This window comes from Centropristis striata, chromosome 9 (assembly GCF_030273125.1).
Source record: "Centropristis striata isolate RG_2023a ecotype Rhode Island chromosome 9, C.striata_1.0, whole genome shotgun sequence".
Lineage (NCBI taxonomy): Eukaryota > Metazoa > Chordata > Actinopteri > Perciformes > Serranidae > Centropristis > Centropristis striata.
The window spans coordinates 35,585,462-35,604,008 of NC_081525.1; positions in this window are offsets into that span (position 1 = coordinate 35,585,462).

Here is an 18,547-nt window from a genome sequence, read left to right on the forward strand (position 1 = left end):
GCAGCAGAACCCACAGAAATACAATAGTGATAATGCTGCAACGCTTGCATGGGCATATATTGAATATGCGCATTGTTGTTACCTGGAAAAGGAGAATTATTCTGGAGAAGAAGGGAGAAACGGTGGAAAAAAAATTGGTATTCTGGTGGCACGACCCCTTTGGCGGGGCTCATAATTAGAGAGAGAGATATTGAAAAAGCAATTTCTGACAGTGGAAATCACAACCTGCCAGAGGTGGAGTTGGAAAATATAGATGGGTGTGTGTGTTTGTGTGAGAGTATATATATGTGTGTGTGTGTGTGAGAAAGAGACAGAGAGAGGAAACGCAAGGGGGGAGGGAGGGAGGGAAGAAGGAAGGGAGGGAGGAGGAAGAGAATAAAGGATGAAGGACAGCAGGGGGGGTTGCTGAGAAAGACGAGCCAGCAGGAGGGTTAGAGATTGAGCGAGAGGGAGAGTGCACACGGGTGATGAAAAAAGTGTGTGTGTGTCTGTGTGTGTGTGTGTGTGTGTGTGTGTGTGTGTGTGTGTCTGAGCCGTGTGTGTGAGCCGTGTGCATGTGTGTGTGTGTTGAGCAGACAAGTGAGGGAATGAAAAAGAGAGAAGGGTGATGGGAGCAAGTGGGGAGAGTGGAGAGGGAAGGAGGAGAGAAAGAGGGGAAGAGAGAGAGAAAGAAAGATTTTATTGCCATTTTTTCCCATGAATTTTAATGCACAGCGCTGGTCTCCCTCCCGGATTCTGGGATCACATTTATTAGAAAAAAAAGTCATGAGGAATGCAGTGCTTCGCAGTCTGCTGCTGCACGGGGAGATGTTTCATGTTGGTGTATGTATGTGTGTGTGTGTGTGTGTGTGTGTGTGTGTGTGCTTGTTGGGCTGGGCAGCAGGGTGGGGGTTGGGGTGAAGGGTGGGGAAGGGGGTGCACAGGATGTATGAGGCTGCGTTACGTTGTGCTGAGGGGAGGCATAATAATATAGATGATAGAAAATGATAAGTGAAGGACACATATTATTGCTATTGGCAGGTCAGATGAAGGAGTGTGCTAGGTGTGTGTGTGTGTGTGTGTTTGCGTGTGTGTGTTGGCTGAGCTCCAGTGATTAAATACACCAAGTCCACAGTGCCCTTCTCTCCTCCACAGAGGCTCAGAGCAACGGGACATCAAAGTGGCCTCACAATGGGACAGGACACAATGGTCGTAATGCTACAGGAGCTTTTGGTTTTAGCTCAGTGGTGTGAGGTTGTAAAGAGACAATTCTGTCAAACACATGTATGCTGAGTGCAACTAAACACATGCTCACCTACATACACACCTGTCTCAAAGGAGTGGAATGTGCCTGAGGGAGCTGCAGAATCCCTTTTTTTCCCCAATAAAAAAACCTGCAGCAGTGGAAGCCAAATCACTGGTTATCTATACAGTAGGCAAATTATCAGCAAGCAGAAAAACATCATTTGGGAGTGGTGTTTGAATGAGGTGATAAAAACAAGTTCTTCTTCTCACTTCTCACGGAAACCTCAAAGACAACTTCATTCCTCTGTGGTTGCCAACAGCAATATCAGTGTCAAACTGTGACGGTGATATTAGCACTAAATGATGCCCCAATAACACTGGACAAGGTCTGCTGGACAGATTTCCGGTGGAGAAGATGAACTATCATGTTTTTTTCCTTTGTGCATTGGAAGGTTGCACGATGAGAGCAGTTATTACAATGTTTTGCTTGGATCAATAACCTGTCTGGTGCTCGCGCTGTAGACACTGGCAGTTGCAGGGTTGTATACTAAAACCTCATCTATAAACTTTGCAGAAACTCTCTGAAAACCAGACAAAGAATCCACTCAAACAACAGCAGAAAGGACAGCATTGCCGATGTACTGTGGATTTCCTTGAGTATTTTTTTCAATACCAATGAGGAAAGGCCAAAATGACCACTTCAGTATATTCCCACTAGAGATACTTGTATAATACAGATTGATTTATGAAATATGTTCAATCCCATTAATGGTAAACATAAGGTTCAAAGAGCAAGGCCTTCTTTACAGGCCTACAATTTTGCAACAATCATACCAGTTGGAGGTCATCGTAGACACGGCAGGGAAACCATTTTGTCCAATAGCTGTATAGACAGACCACAATGTATCGGAGCTGAAAGACATGCTGTGTATTGACAGCTGCCACTACAGTTTTTTCCTCACGTGAGAAGCAGATGTTCTTATGTTTTATTGTATTCTGTATTGTTCTCACTGAGTGCTGAGTAGACAGAATAGGTTGTTTGTCAGACGACATATAAGATCAATATAACGGTGAGAAACGGCTGCAGTTTTAAACATGTAGTTAACATGTAAACACTGCGTTCAGGCAACAGAACGACTATGTTAGGTTTACAAAAAGATACTTTTTTGGGTTAAAATAGGTGTTTTTTTTAAGTAATGATGCATGTAAAATAACTCGGCGTCAATTATTGGTTTTATGTGGGACACAAACAGAAGTGTCCTGCTGCCCTGTGTTGGTTTGGCCTGTTCATCCACCCTGACATTCCCCTGATGTGAACTTTGTCGCTCTTTGTACTATGTTACCTGATTTTGTCCTTTTCTTGCATCACAGTGGCTATGACCAAAAGAGGTCTCCACCTAAAACTAAACATAAATATGGGCCATAACCTTTATTATGGTTGTAGGTATATTCAAATGCAAAAAGTTTCTGATGGCACCTCTCTCGTGGTGCTCAAAACTCAACAGCAATGTCTCCAGAAATCATGAAAGTAATCTACAAACCTTGTTGTGAGCAATGTCAGGAACTATTTTCTTTTGTGTATTTCTTACATGAAATTGCCCACAACAACGTCTGCAGATTATCTTGAGTAACTGCCACATGGATTCTAGAAAGAGACAAAATGCATTTTTTAAAAGTGCTGTCTTGCTCGGTTACATCTGAGAGAAGGCAGACATCTATACGGTGGATATCTCTAACAATCAGCAACTCACACCAAAACAGTCTAAATTGATTTATAGCACTACAGGTAAGAGGAATATGCATGTTTGAATTTGTGTTAAGTGTCCCTTTAAAATGGATTTAATTAAAAAGATTAGTACTCGTATACAACTCAAGGACCTCTCAACATAGAAGCCAGTGAAAGAACAGATTTTTCCTTTAGTTCAACTTTGTTCAACCTAACATCAGACAGAGCTCCTCTTTAAAAAATGGCATCCCATAGGGAAAAGGATGATATTGGAAGTAAGTGCTTTGGTTCGGATCATAAACTTTTGGTATTGCAGTATCCCTATTTGCTCCCCACCTTTCCCATCCCCACCACCTCTCTACAATTTCCCCAGTGCTTCTGGGAAGGGGTCGAGAATGGCTCCTGCTGCCCAGCGTGGGCTTGAGTGACAGGAAGACAAGGCCACAGTGTTGTCATGGTGGTGCCCCCCTCCCCACCCCACCCCCTCCCTCCTTCACCCCTTACCGCCACCTCACTTTGCCCCCACCCCTTTCCTGTCCCTCATCAGACAAGCTGGGTGTCAGCGCAGAGACGGCACTGTGATTTATTGGTCTCTTCTCCTCTGGGACACCCCCACCCCCTAACACACACACAAACACACACACAATCTCACCCCTCCCTCCTCCTTGCCCTCCCACCACCACCCTCCATTTTTCCCATCCCCCCCCTGCCCCCAATCCCCCTCCACACCCCTCCATCCACCCCCTCCCCTTCTGTCCTCTCCTGCTGCATGGCCCCTGGGGGAAAGAAGAGGTAATGACCCACATCAGCAGCAGCTATGCTCACATGCACACGCACACACGTTGTCACACACACACACACACACACACTAACACACACACCTCCTCTCCTCCTTGCAGGCAGATACAAATAAATACCCTCTGTGACACACATTCGTACACGTATGCACACATAAAACAGACGCTGACACATTTACGCCCACAGGCATGTGTATGTGGGAACTCAGGAATTGAAGCGCTGTGCCGTAATGTTGTTGCTCAAAATTCGCCTCCACTGAATAGATCAATACTGAACCATCTACCTCTGTCGCATTTGCTTAATAGTTCATTCTTTTTCTAAATAGGACACTGTTTTTTCATCATAACCCATCTTAACCTCGGAAGAGGGAAAGTACACCTCTCCTTTTCACTGGCATTTTTTTCTTTGTAAAGCAGAACAATGGGATGATTTGTGTCTCTCTCTGCAGTAAAGTGCAATAAGATCTTCTTTTTGACTTTCCAAATATCTGTGAATGCATCTGCTTGCACAATTTGGCCATGACATACAAAATTGCGCTGCACACTCACAAAAGTAATGATGAAGCAAGGGTCCTTTTGGAAAATAGTTTCCTCATGGTTGTCTTGTTGCAAAAAAAGAAAAGTTCACGGGTGTCAGCGGAATTTCTAGACAAGGTCAATGCGATACTTCATAATTTTCACATTCTGCAAGTGAGAAAAAAAGCATCTTTTCAGTGGCTGATTTTGAATTCAGGCGGTCTATCCGCACTGAAGGGAGAGTGAAGAGGTTAAATCTGAGCATTGACTTGCAAATGCTACTGACAGCACTCTGCGTGCGCTGTCACTCATCTCACACAGCCGAGTGATGCTCTCCTGCAAAAAGTATGCAGGAGTGCAGTCACTGCCACAGGTTTCCACTTTACATGAGTGCTGGCAAGCGGGAGAGAGCAGGTCAGGTGTTAATTTGTGTGTTAAGATAGGGAGCAGAATACATAAATTAATTCTGCATGCAAAGGAGGGCAGAGAATGTAGTAGAGAGTAAAATGATCTTCTGAATGTTTACATAGCGTTAAAAGAGAAGAGAAGAGACAAGACTTATGTATCCAGAGGGAAAGTGTGCAGCAGTTGCAGTAATGGAAAAAAAAAATTCAATAAAAAATTTCAAACTTGCATGTCATAAATATCATAAAAATGTCATCAAACAGATATCTGAAATCCATAAAAACATATAGTGTAACTTACATTAATGGTTTGGTTGATACAGGGTTCCTGCACTTTTTTCAGTCAAATTCAAGAACCTTTTCAAGCATTTTCAGGCTTTACCTTACAGTTCTGGTAAATTATATATTTATATAGAGTATATAGGTTATATTGATCATTTCAATGTGCTTTATTACATTATTAATTCAATTTTATTGTACTATAAACATGTGTTATATTTTGTTTTACATTTAAAAATGTGTCGCCTATTTGCAAGTAGCCTAGACTTGGCATTCTATAAAACTTAAATTTAAAGCAGTTTCAAACACTTTTTTCAGTTTTCAAACCTATAAAATACCACATTTAAAGAGTTTTTAATGATTTGCAGGACCCAAAGGAACCCTGATAAAATGACACTAGATATATACTACTGCACTTTCACTGAAATCAATATGCAGCGCTAATTAGCCACATTTGTGAAGAGTGAGATGATAGATGAAATAACTTAATTGTTGTTGTTGTTGAATAGAGGTCGTAAACAGCTTAGATAAATATAATTATATCTGTCGTGAAGACAAACTCCCTTATCAAAACTCAAATAATGAGTCGTTCAGAGGAGCCTATTGTACCTGTAGCCCACACACACACACACACACACACACACACTGCATTATACTACCACCTGCTGTTCAGCACAAGCATTGCAGCCAGATCAAACTATAAAGTTGGCAGAATGCACAGCAATTTCTTCTATTTGTGTCACTCCAGGGCGCAATATTGGAATCCAATATTGTAATTTAACAAATTATAGTAAACACTGAATGCTGATACACCTGTTTAAGTTTTATGAACCACTGAGAAAGAGAATGGGTTCTGTAATGGCAATAATTAGGATTTTTAGAATCCAGTTTACCTGCTTGTTTACTTAGCAAAATGTTCCCTTCAGGTACAAAGTAATACTGGCAAACAGCTCTAAACGGCCCCTGCATACTATTTAAATATTTACCTTGCACTCGTCCACATCTTTGTAAGCTTGTGAAAACTTTCTACACTAAAGGAACAGTAGTGATGTAGAGGCTAAGAAGGTAAAGACTCCATTTTCCAGCAGCAGGCTGCAGTCGTAGCTTTCTACCACACGGTGTCGCCATTACTCTCTAAATGTATATTCAAGCGTCAGGAATCTGTGTGTGTGTAAAGCTCTGGCTGTATGGGAGTAAATGCACATGTATGCTTAGTCAGCACACACACAAGTGCAGTTCATTATTTCCCATGGAGACTCACACACAATAAATGAAACCCGTGAATGTGACTTCTTCACAGCTGCTTTCACAAACAAGAAGGCTGCTGAGGGCCATGAGGTGATTTACTCAAATAATCATAATTCATCATAATTTACGGCTGTCAAAATAAAATTGGCTCGCTCCTTCACTGGTACCCTTCACTGATATGTAGCTTGTGGACAGAGCTATATAACCTGAATTTAAAATAAATAAATAATATAAATAACTCCATACCACCCAGTCAGACCACAATATTTTCACATATTCAATCACACATATATTTATTATGTCATAAAGGCTTCTTTTTATTGGGGACTATTAAAGCTGACTTCTGTAAACTTAACAGATATATAAAATATGTTTCAAGTGAAGTTATTTTTTTAAATGAAAAAGTGCTTCTAATCAGGTACTCTGGCTTAGTAAGGGGGTTTTTTCGTCTGCCAGCAGCTACAAAATTGTCTTGGATGATTTGTTGATTTATCATCAATAAGAGTGAGAGACTGTCTTGTCAAAAACAAATCATTGCATTGTTTCTCAAAGTTAATTGCATATGACTTCATCAACAAAAGACCTGTAACTTAAAGAAAAACTATGTGATTATGTTCATGCAGAATGATATCAGGTGAGAGGCGGTGCTCCTCCAGCTGTAAAAGGTAATGCTGATAAAATGCAACAAAAATGGCTGTGAGCTTTGTGGTTCATGTTAAAACATTGATAGAATGCCAGAAGGCTTTTATTTTGGTGATTTTTTTGTGGTGATTAATCTGGTCCAAAGATGTCTTGACATCTAGCCACAGCTTCAACCAGGAAAGGTTTTCTACATCTTCTTTCCCTTCTTCTTGATCTTTCTTTTCTCCTTCTTCTTTATAACCGCCAGAAGATTGAGTGAATTTATTTTTTTTGTCCAGTGTAAAAACTTAACTTTGAGCAGTTAACGTTAAACATTCGACGTGGAATCACTTTAAGGGATTGGTGTTATCTAATAAGAATGCATCACATTTCATTCATAAGCTGACCATATGCTTAGTACATAATACATTAGCCAGCAAAGTTTGTAGCAACTTTAGGCATTAAATACATGCAGTGAAGAAAAAAGTAAATGAAACCTCAACTTTAAAGTTACAATTTCAAACAATACATGGCTTCAAGTGGCACTTGCAGGTGTGTTTATAGATTTCACTTTCAGAAACTGCACCGCTTCTGTTTTTGGCATTCTGTGATAGATTATATTTAAATGAAAATATGATAATCGTTTTACTCAAGTAAATGTTCTTGGTCACTTTGCAGCAAAGAAAATGGTCTAGTGGGTGACAAGTCTAGGTAACACTATCTGTAATATATATGCATATTATGTTTTTAATCTTCCTAAGGTCCAATCAAGGACTCTTGAAGTGACAATGTTTACCTCATAGCAGTCCAAGATATCAAAACTTTTAATAATTTATGCCTCATTGTAATCAATGTAATCAGGAAGCTCAGCCACATACTTTCTTTAACCACTTTACCTCTTATTACTGAGGTAAATAAAAACTTTTTATTCTTCCTCCTCCATTTCTTTTACCCACTCCATAAGACTGTTGAGTTTTAGGACTATGAACCATCTTCTCCTTCTCCTTCTCCTTCTTGGCATCGGCAGCATGCACACTAAAATTTTCCCTGCTTTCATTCACTATTCCCTCTTGCGCTGCAGATTTCTGGCACAGGAAGGCATCTTGTATTTTCCAGGGGAGACCAGCTGGCTGTCGGGCAGACCCAAGCCTCCCACTTCCCCTTGTGGTCCTTCTCTCTCTCTGCTGCAGCTACATTGACAACAGCTTAACGACATTAAGAAAAGAAAGGCCTATTTTAAACGCATTGTGGTTAAGATTAAAGCCTGACTACCGACTGTCATTTTTTGCCAATTTCTAGCAAGAATGAGGTCAGTTTCTAGAGTTAGATGTCTGCCTGATTCTTCTCCTTGTTTTAGTTGAACTTAATTTTGAGTCCAACCAGTATGAAGCAAGAAACATTAGAGGCCTAAAGCAATTTCCAGCACAGCTTTGGGATTTATTATCAGCGGGAAAATATGTTATCACACAGACAGACCACATGTGGAGTGACAATGTAAACAGGAGAGTTAAATAACAAGTTCAGACTGATATACTACACCCCCGCACCCCACTGAGGGTGAGTAACTGTGTACTCAAAGCAGCTGATTTAGTAACCAGTCAGACCGTTTAGTTTGGGTTCCACAGAAATGCAGTTAAAGTGTCATTTAGCAAAACATGTTGGTGTTTGTGAATTACCATCCCTAAACTGTGAAAATGCTGAGTTGGAGGGTTTGAGTTGTGTTTGTTGAGCTCGCTGATGGGTTAAATCCACACTCACATGTTATGCCAGACCTGTATCTCCACTCTGGCCCCATAAGATAATACATAACTCTAAATCTGGAAACTTAACATAACAGCATTATAAAAATGTCTGGGGTTAAATACTGTAGCTGTGTGAGGGACACATCTCATCCCTGGCTGAAGGGATGGGTGGTCTCTGCAGGAGCCCATGCATGAGTGGCTTGCAGCGTGTCACTGTATATTAGTGTGTCATTTTTTTTGTGTAAACATACGACAGAAACAAAACTCCACCTTTCCTGATCGCCGTTCAAGTGCATTAATAAGTGCAGTCTGTATTCATCCACGTGGCCTCAACTACTAGAGCGGTTCCTTTAGGAATGACATCATTCCAGCCTGAAACAGGACCTTGGGCTGTTTCCCAACAGAGGCCCTGTCACACACAGCCTCTCGCGACGTGCCCGAGGTTTGTTTACCTCTCCGTGTCGCTACTATTCCACAGCGGGACACGTTTTCCCCTTGACCATAAATCTATAAAGTCTTGCATGACTTGCGGGGTTGAGGGAGAACGACGTGAAGCCCCCGGCCGAGGCGAGAGGAATGGTGTGTGTGTAAATATATAAATATATAAATCCCTCGTCAGGGTCACTGGTGGTAGTGGTGAGGATGGCTAGCGGCCAGATAAGCTGCTTCTACTCTCTCGCTCTCTCTCGGCTGCCTAAAAGAAATGTGCCATTATCCTACGAGGCCCCTACAACTGGGCCCCCGAGCACAGAACTGCTGTCCAAGACAACACGCAAAGGCCAAGAGACTGGAGACTGGAAGCTGGATGCTGGAGACGAGAGAGCTTTAGATACCTTCTCAGACTGTTTATGACCACCTCTACTACGGCCAAAAGCTGCCTCTGTTTCTCCACCTTTTCCTCACTACTTCTTTATTTCCACTTGGTCATTGCCAGTGAGAGTGAAACGTCTGCAGATCACTCCAGCTGTGTAGGCATTCCCCAGTTCAAGCTGGACAGAAATGAAATACGTCTTGATCGTGCATTTGCATGGCTCCATCACTGCCGCCAAGAGACTGACAAACTGCAGCTGAACTCCTTCTGTTAGATACAGAATTACAGGAGACATAAATAATATGATGCCTGGCATTACATAAATGACAGATACTAATGTGGCCTAAAAAAATCTGCAACAACAATTTGTCCTGGCTCACTGTTTCAGACATTATGAGATGATCCAGACATGAGCTTTATCACTAAAAGACAAATGCCAAACTACAATCTGACATAGACAATATATCCTGACAATATTATACAGCCTAGGATACTAATATGTGATATTCTAATAATATATTATATGGTCTTAATGCATTCTTTTCTCACTTGTCTCTCAATTTGTTTAGTCTCCTCTAACCTGGTCAGAGCTCAGGTGATGAGCAGATTATGAGCTGAACAACTGGGGATGCCCGAGCTGCTACAAGGCAGCAGCAGGAAGATGCTATCACTCTGGGCCAAAACTCTACAGTAGACAATAACATACTAGCTTAACATGTGCGAAGCAAATTAAATATCTGACTGGACACAGAACTTTACTTTAACTAACTCTTTACCTAACTTTTTTCATAGTTACTTTGAGTTTAATTCTCATTATCATGCACATCTTACAAGAAGAAAGAATGATTTACATATTCCTTTCTGTAGCACTTCTGTTGCCAAATTCTCATTTGTTTATCAAGGTGCAGTGCTGTGGAATGACATAAAACATCTAACAGAATCATGTTCCTCTTTAAATACTTTTAAGACCAAGCTCAAAAAATCCCTATAGATGTTCTACACCTTTGTATTTGTTTTGTTTAAATTTTGTTTGTATTTTTTTTTATTTTCATCTAGCTATGTAATTTAAGTAAAGTATAGTTACTTATAGGTTTAAGAGGGAGGGTCGCGTATAAGCCCTTTGGGCTTTTTGATCTTTCCTGCATTTCTTTTACTGTTTCTTGTACTGTTATTTCCTAACGATTGTATGTTTTTTAAGTGCAAACAACAATAAAAAAATTAAAAAAACTACCTCTAAAAACCAACAGGCCCCTGAAATGATATATAAGAAGGTAATTATAATGAGGTAACTGTATGAAATCCGTGTGCTGAATATCTCTCACTGAACTGTGCACGGAAACTGCAGGGAGCTGCACACTGGCAGAGGAGATTCAGAGATTAACATGTGGCTATCTCTTGTTCTATCATCTCGTTCACTTCATCAGCAGCCAAAGCCGCGCTGGATGACAACACCACCCGAGAGCGTTTGGGAACAAGCTACGTTTGACCTCTGATTAGTTCTTATCAGGATGAGACGAACACCTGCAAATGCAATAAAAAATGGGTTATTTGGACAAGATGATTTAAGATAAAACTACTTAATAAGGAGATCTCAATACATTCATATCAGCAAGTTGAGATCTTCAAGGTGCAGTGGGGTTGTTTCAGTGAATCTGGGAGGGGGGGCAAACGTCTAACCTTCACTCTGCTGAGTGATAGTTCCTCAGTGAGATCACTGCAGCAGTGTGCAGAGGGCTATCTCAAGGATACACCCTCAGCTGACTCATCAGGTGGGCAACTCATCGTATGTCTTCAGTCTAGTGTAATGGGATCACAGAGACGCTGAACTTCTGGGGGCAGCTGTCTGCGGCAGTGGAGGATCTCTGCTGCTACCGGCTCGGTCTGGCTCGTCGAGGTCAAAGGTTAGTATCCTCATCATTGTTGCTGTCAGCGCTGCCTCGTCCACCTCGTCCTCATTCCTGCCTCCCACAGCTGAGTGGTGTAATTATGGCCACCACTACTGCTCAAACACTAATATGGAAGGGAGATATTCCTAAATTAATCACAGGTTTAGGGTCACTCTGGCCTATCATAATTTATTATAGAAGTAAAAAAAACATGACATTAATATGAATACATTAATGAGTTTAATGAGTTCAGTTCCAAAGGCAGCTGGAGGTTAGTGGGCTGGAAAAAAGTTGAAGTAAAAATAAATGTTCTCAGTGAGGTCATTGTAAATTAAAAGGAAGATCAGACATTTTATAATATGAACTTTTTTGCGTTAAAGGTGCAATGTGTAAAACCTGGCCACATGCTCCAAACAAATAGTGGGCGGCATTTTAACTTAACTTCAACATTTTAACATTTAAACTTAAACCTTGTAATGTCCTTTAAAATGCATAGCAAAGGGCTGTTGCTAGCAGTGGAAAGCAACAGCAATATTTTCTCTTGTTTTGCTTCATTCTATATCATTTCTTTTCTTTTCCCTGAATGTGGTTTCTTGCAGGTGGTTGTGATGGTGAAAAAAGGTTGCTGGCCAAGAGCTTCAGCCATCTTTGTGTTTACTAACCGAGCAGCTCTACTTCTTCCTCTCATGTTGGACTGAAAGCAGACTTGGCACTACAGTTACTCATCACCGCCTCATGAAGTATTACAAGACATGGCCATGGCTAGCTAGTTAGCATGCTAATTTCACTAAATATCTCTACAACACAATATAAAGTGGTCTTTGACATAACGTCAGAGCAGTTACCTTTTCACACACTGTTGATAATGTTCGTACATATTATTTACTGTTTTAAACTAATGGTGCATCAAAAATAACATACTAGTCTTCTTATATTAACAGTAGTATGTATATTTTTGAATGCATTGAACTGTGGTTACCATGGCACATATTTATGCCACCATAGTGTCCAGTGCTTACATACTGAATTTTTAACCGGAAAATTAGGCAATTCTCGCACTATTGGTTTTATACTGGAGTTTTGTACATTCCTAGAAATCTTATTGACCCTGTTTACACTTGGTTTTCGTTTCTACCTACACCACTTCCGCTAGAAGGTGAAATTGCCCCGCACACATTTATTACATAGGATAACAACAACATTTTGAGTTGCTAGTTGATATCTTGCTAGTAATACCCTCGTAAACGGCCTGGTTACGATATAAGTCCTCTCCATTTTTATGGAGATGGGTCTTGGAACCTGTTTACACTTATATTTAGTGCTGGCGACATTTTAAAACTAAGTGTAAACAAGCTCATATAGTGCAACCTAAAATTCTGTCCATATCTTACATATTGCATCCTTTAAATGTAAAGTCTGACAATATGACACTGTAATTGAAGTGTGACATTTTGAAGGATGATGCTCCCCTATCGTAGATATGCATACCTGTAGTGTTGATGCCTGTTGATATTAATTCAGGCAGAAAAAAATTTACATTTACATGGAAAACTCAAAAAGCTATTTGGGTCCAAATTCTTTGCTAAAATATGTAAGGCCAGTTAAAGCTGCCTTATTGAAATGCTATCTATGTGACTCGCACAATGAACCTCAGCAGGTTTTCATAGCAGTAATTCTAAAACTCTGATCATGAAATAATTCCCTCAGCACATAATGGTTAGAGCAGACAATTTAACAGATTTGAGTCTTGTGGGCTTAATTATAAAATAACATATTCATACTGCTATTTCAAATTACACAAGGCCGTGACACTGGCTGACAAACCTGCATTAATAATGTTGGTATGTGTGAGTGTGTGTGTGGAATAGAAGAGGGGTTAATTAGTGTGCCTCTTTGCAGAAGCAATACTTTTGGCTACAGAGTAGGAAGACTAGCTACTGTCTATAATAGGAAGAGAAAAACAACAGAGACTAGCTGCTCATTTCTGGAGGCATTTTAATTGCTAGAATACAGCGCCAAGCTAAAAATGTGTCCACATGGCCTCCAGCATGAGAAAGTAACAGAAGCTGCTGTCTGTAACACCTCGGAATCAATGGTGCAGAATAATATTATTTGCCAAAATATTGTGATATAGAAAGCACTTTCATAGGGGACACTAAGTAAAACTTACATTTCTACTGTCATTAAAGCTACTTTTATAGGTTTCTGTGCACATCTGAGTCCAATTCTCCTCTCACTCACAGAAATGACTACACTGTGGGTTTCAGACTGCTCAGCTCAGCCAAAGGCCCCTCATGTAAAACCACTAAGCTGTGATTCCGCTGACATTCCTGTGCCCCTTTGACTTTTTTTCAATCAATAAAAGTATGTCCAGGGGGTCAGAAGTACCGGTAGTTCCCGAGGCTGCAGTATTGACTGTCTGTGTCACTGTGGGTGTGTGACTGGTGTGGAGTGCTAAGTGACGTTCTCAGAGGCAGTTTCCCTCCCGTGAGTGCTGAAAATGGGATGTAAACAGTTCCAGCTCGATGGAAGCCACAAAATAATAAAGTTAAATTCAACACAGGCTGAGGAACAAGACCGTGCCTGTGCTTCCCATTTATCTACTCCTAATCGGGTAAACCAGTTCAGCTCTCGTCCAAGTCTGTTTCAGCTTTACATCCCCCTCCCGTGATTCCTTTCACTTCTTACGTTGCCTCTTTATTCTATTTTCCTCTCTGTCAGTTTCTACAGGGATTTCAAGGAGATGATGCCCTTAGCTTAAGTCGCGTCCCCTCTTCCCCCCGATTTATCTGACTGCTACGCCCACTAATTTCAATCCATCTGATGATCCCACCTTTACTCCAGCTTCAATTTAATGCCATTAAATTAGTGAACCACGTCGGATAAGCACTCTTTAACAGTTAACAAGCCGGGAAGAAGTGGAAGAGTCCTCTCCACCATATAAGGGAGGGATGCTTAGTTGGGAACGAAAAGTTGGAACATGCCAGAGAACACAAATATTTATTATTTGAGGAATTTGCTTTTAAAGGGGGATTTTTAAAGTGGGGTTGTATGAGGACTGAGGCAGCTGGAGATCAGAAAATCCTGTGTCCTGAAAGGTAAAAATGAGCCAATCTGATGGCAAGGTAAGTGATGAAAATATTCAAAATAGCGTACACATAAAACAAGGTTTAGATTTTGTTAAGTGGGCCATTTTCAGTGGCTAAAATATGTTTTGCTGCTGCTCCCGTCCTCAGCTGAACATTGCTTAGATTCCATGTTGGTATTCGTGTCTGCTTCTCCAAACTGGGGGCAGGATGACAACCATATACTGAAGTAATACACTGACTATGGATAAATACCTCATACAACCCAACTTAAAAAAATCTGAACTATCTCTTTATGATCTCCGCATTCGAAAGCACATTCGTGAAATTATACATATTTGTAATCTCTGACATCAGTGAACCACATCGAATAAACACTCTGTAACAGTTAACAAGGTCAAGAAGAAGTGGAAGAGCCACCATATAAGGGAGGCAAGCTTAGTTGGGAACAAAAAGTTGGAAAATGTCAGAGATTACAAATATTTATTATTTCAGGAATCTGATTTCAAATGGGGAGATTTTAAAGGGATAGTTCAGATTTTTTTTTTTAAAGTGGGGTTGTATGAGGTACTAATTCATAGTCAGTGTGTTACCTAGAGTAGATGGCGATCAGCACGGCCCCCAGTTTGGAGAAGCAGGCAGAAGTATTGGCATGGAACTTAAACAATGTACTGCTAAGGGCAGGGGCAGTAGCAAAATATATTTTAGCCACCAAAAAACACCCACCTAAAATATGTATTTGTACGCAATATTTAGAATATCTTCACCACTTTCCATTGCCATCAGACAGCCTCTTTTTAACCTTTAAGAATACAGGAGTTTCTGGTCTGCTGCTGCCTCAGTCCTCATACAACCCTACTTAAAAGAAATCCCCCTTTAAAAGCTGATTGCTGAAATAATAAAAAAGTATTTGAAATTTTTTGTTCCAAGTTGAGAATCCTTTATGTAGCATAAATGACTCCTCCACTTACTGTTGGCCTTGTTAACTGTTAAAGAGTGCGTATCAGATATGAAAGGGTTCAATAATTTAATGACATTAAATTGAGGTCAGAGTAAAGGTGAAATCATCAAATGGATGGAAATTAGTGGGCGTAACTGTCAGATGAATCAAAGAGCCGTGGGTAATGAGACTCATCACTTTACCCTGCAGTCAGACAGCCCTTTGTATCCATCTATGCTCTCATCAAACCCACCACACCCCATTGGCAAAAACTATAATTTTACCTCACAGGACACAGGAGATGTTGATCTCCCACTGTCTTTACAATTTGTTTGGCTATTGGGTGACTTTGATGTTTTAAAGGGTTAGTTCAGATTTACCAAAGTCACACAATAACACAAACAAACTAACCGATCGAGGCAGTGGTAGACCAGCAAATCCTGGGTTTAACGAAGTACAGTAAAATTAGTGTTTTTGTCAAAGGAGTCTGGTAACTTTGAAGAGAGCATAGATAACAGCTAAAGATGCCACTGTGTAAACATAAACACTGCTGTCTGATGGCAAAAATGTAAGGACCCTAGATTTTTATAGCTGCACCCCTGTAACACACTCATTCTGCTCTTCTGTTTCTGTTTCTGGTCCTGAAATTCCAGCTTGAAACCAAATGGCCGTGTCCCACAGGGATACTGACCAAAGTGGGCTGACAGTCAAGTCTTTAACATTGTGCGTCGTCTACCACAGCATCAAAATACTGGCAGCCAAGTCTTTTCTGTCATGCTTTACTGCTTCCAGTGCTGAGGTTTTTCCCAAAACCTCTCATCTCTAGAGTCACTTCTCACCAGGCCCCGGGTCATTCACAGAATTCCATCCCTGTGGACCAAACCATTCATGATTTGTGATGGCTTGTAAGGAATGACCTATTTGCTGTGTTTGTGTGAACACTTTTATCAGCAGAGCAGAATTGGAGAATTGTTTTGATATAAACCTATTTGTATGTTGGCTTATAATAAGTTCTTGCAAGGTTATTCAGAGCACCGAAGCCACAGGAATCTATGCTTCCACTCCAGGTGGAGTATTTCATCTGGCTCATTAACCCCACAGGTAGATAATAGATCTGATGTAGGTGTATGATAATGCCTTTCAGACAGAGTGTGTCTTACAACAACAGGCGGATATGCTCTTTAGCAAGCTGGGAAATGGCCTGGTTACCATAAGGATCATCTCTCATAATGTAACAAGGTAAATTTACTATTAGGGCCTAAAGGATAATATATTCAGCAAGGGTATATTATGCATCTGCGGAGAAATTAATGAGAAAGCTATGAACTCACATATTGTAAATCACCCTGAAGCTAAATGGGTAAATATTCATGTAAATAAAAAACCCTGTTTTCCATTTCCAGTTGTTTTGACACCACAGTAAAAAATATCTCATGGTACGCACGACTTAAACAACGTGGCAGTGAGTAATATTGTTTTAAATGAGGGATGACGGTGGTTTTCAATCCCGCTGCCAGCGATACTCCCACAAACGTCCCCATGGGTCTGGTGTTTATTTCGTTATAAATATATGTGTTTATTTTCATGGAGCAGTCCATTCTCCAGTCTGTACATGCTGAGGCACCAGGGGAGCCCAGATTAACCCCTCCTGAATCCCCAACACTCGGTTTTAATTATTCTTGTTGCAAAAAAGCTGTTTAATGCACATGAAAGTCGTGTCATGAGTCAGCCAGTTGACAGCATGTCTCCAGAGGTAAAACTATAAATCATCAGGCAGTGCAGTGCTCAAACATGTATTTTTTTTTTATACATGTAAATCTAACTCTAAATATTCCCTGATTCTGTCCTTTTGAGGGTATTGGTTTCCATATAATATCACTATATCCTGTAATTTAGAAGAGATGAACTTAAAACTTACTGAGGGCAGACATGTTATTTTAAGAAAGGTACATCATGCTCTATCAAACCTTCATCGAGCTGCATTCTAACAGAAAATTTCCTTTTTCACATAAACAAAGAAGATGCTGGTGCATTTTGTGTTGCACTGCACTGTAAAATAATGCAGGATTGACAGATTGAGGAAAAAGGAAATTCTTACATTTATGATGTTAAAGGGTCGGTCCACTTAAATTATGTGAAAACATGAGCTCTGTGGATCAATCGGACACCATTTCTGAGTGTGTGAATTTTTCGAAATTTCCTTTTTTGAAACTTTTAGAACCACAAACGACATTTCTTTTACCTTCAATGTACTGAGGTGGACACATTTTAGAGATGAATATCTCAAAATCAAGGCAAAACAGCACTACAGCTAAGTGAGAAAATATGTTTTCTTAATTGTATTTTTGTCAAACTGATGAAATAAACAACCTTTAGTTAATGAAAATGAAACCACTGCTGCCCTTCACGCCTTCAAATTTGCAACTTGCATTACCAGTTTCAATTGTGTTGACCTTTTGGCTCAAGAATGTGGTTATTTTTCATCATTCACATGAAAAAATGCTTGTAGCCAAGATTACAGTAAACTCAACCAGAACATTTGGACATCTTGACGCTGCAACAAATCATATTTCATTTCTTATAACAGAAGTTCTTCCTGCAGGACACGTGTTTACCATCACTTTCAAGTACTGTAGACATAAAATACATTATGCTTCAAATCTTTGTATCAACAATTTAGAAAAGCCCTGGTTAGATCCATCATAACATCAGTGACGTTAAATGAAAACAAAACAGTATAACTGAATGTGGATTATATCTTTATTTAAAATTCTCTGCCTTAGAGCCTATAGATATAATCTATATACAGAAAGCAAACACAAGAGTCGTAACTACACATATAAACAGGAAATTGGCCTACTTTAAGGCATTAATGCAATAAAGCATGAAAACACATGGAGCCACATGACTGAGAACCTTGATTTCCACGAAGCTGGAGGGGCATCAAACACCACCATGACGTTTCTACATCCTCATCCTCATTTGGGCTATTAGTGTGGCTGCAGTAACACACAGATGATTTAGATGTAGGGGAGCAAGTGTAGGGGGGTAGGGGGGGTCACACAGCACTTCACCGCAACCAGTTCCAGCTGTTTCTCGTTGTAAATCTAGGTTTTAAATGTGTAGAAGTCCCCAGGGACCAAGGTTCACCATGGGATACTCCTCACCCCACCCCGCCTCCCTCTAGTCTCCGCTCAGCTTCAGGGCCTCGCAATCACTACCAGGTGAGATTCTCTCTGTCTTCCTGTCTCCCCCCCTATCAGGCTT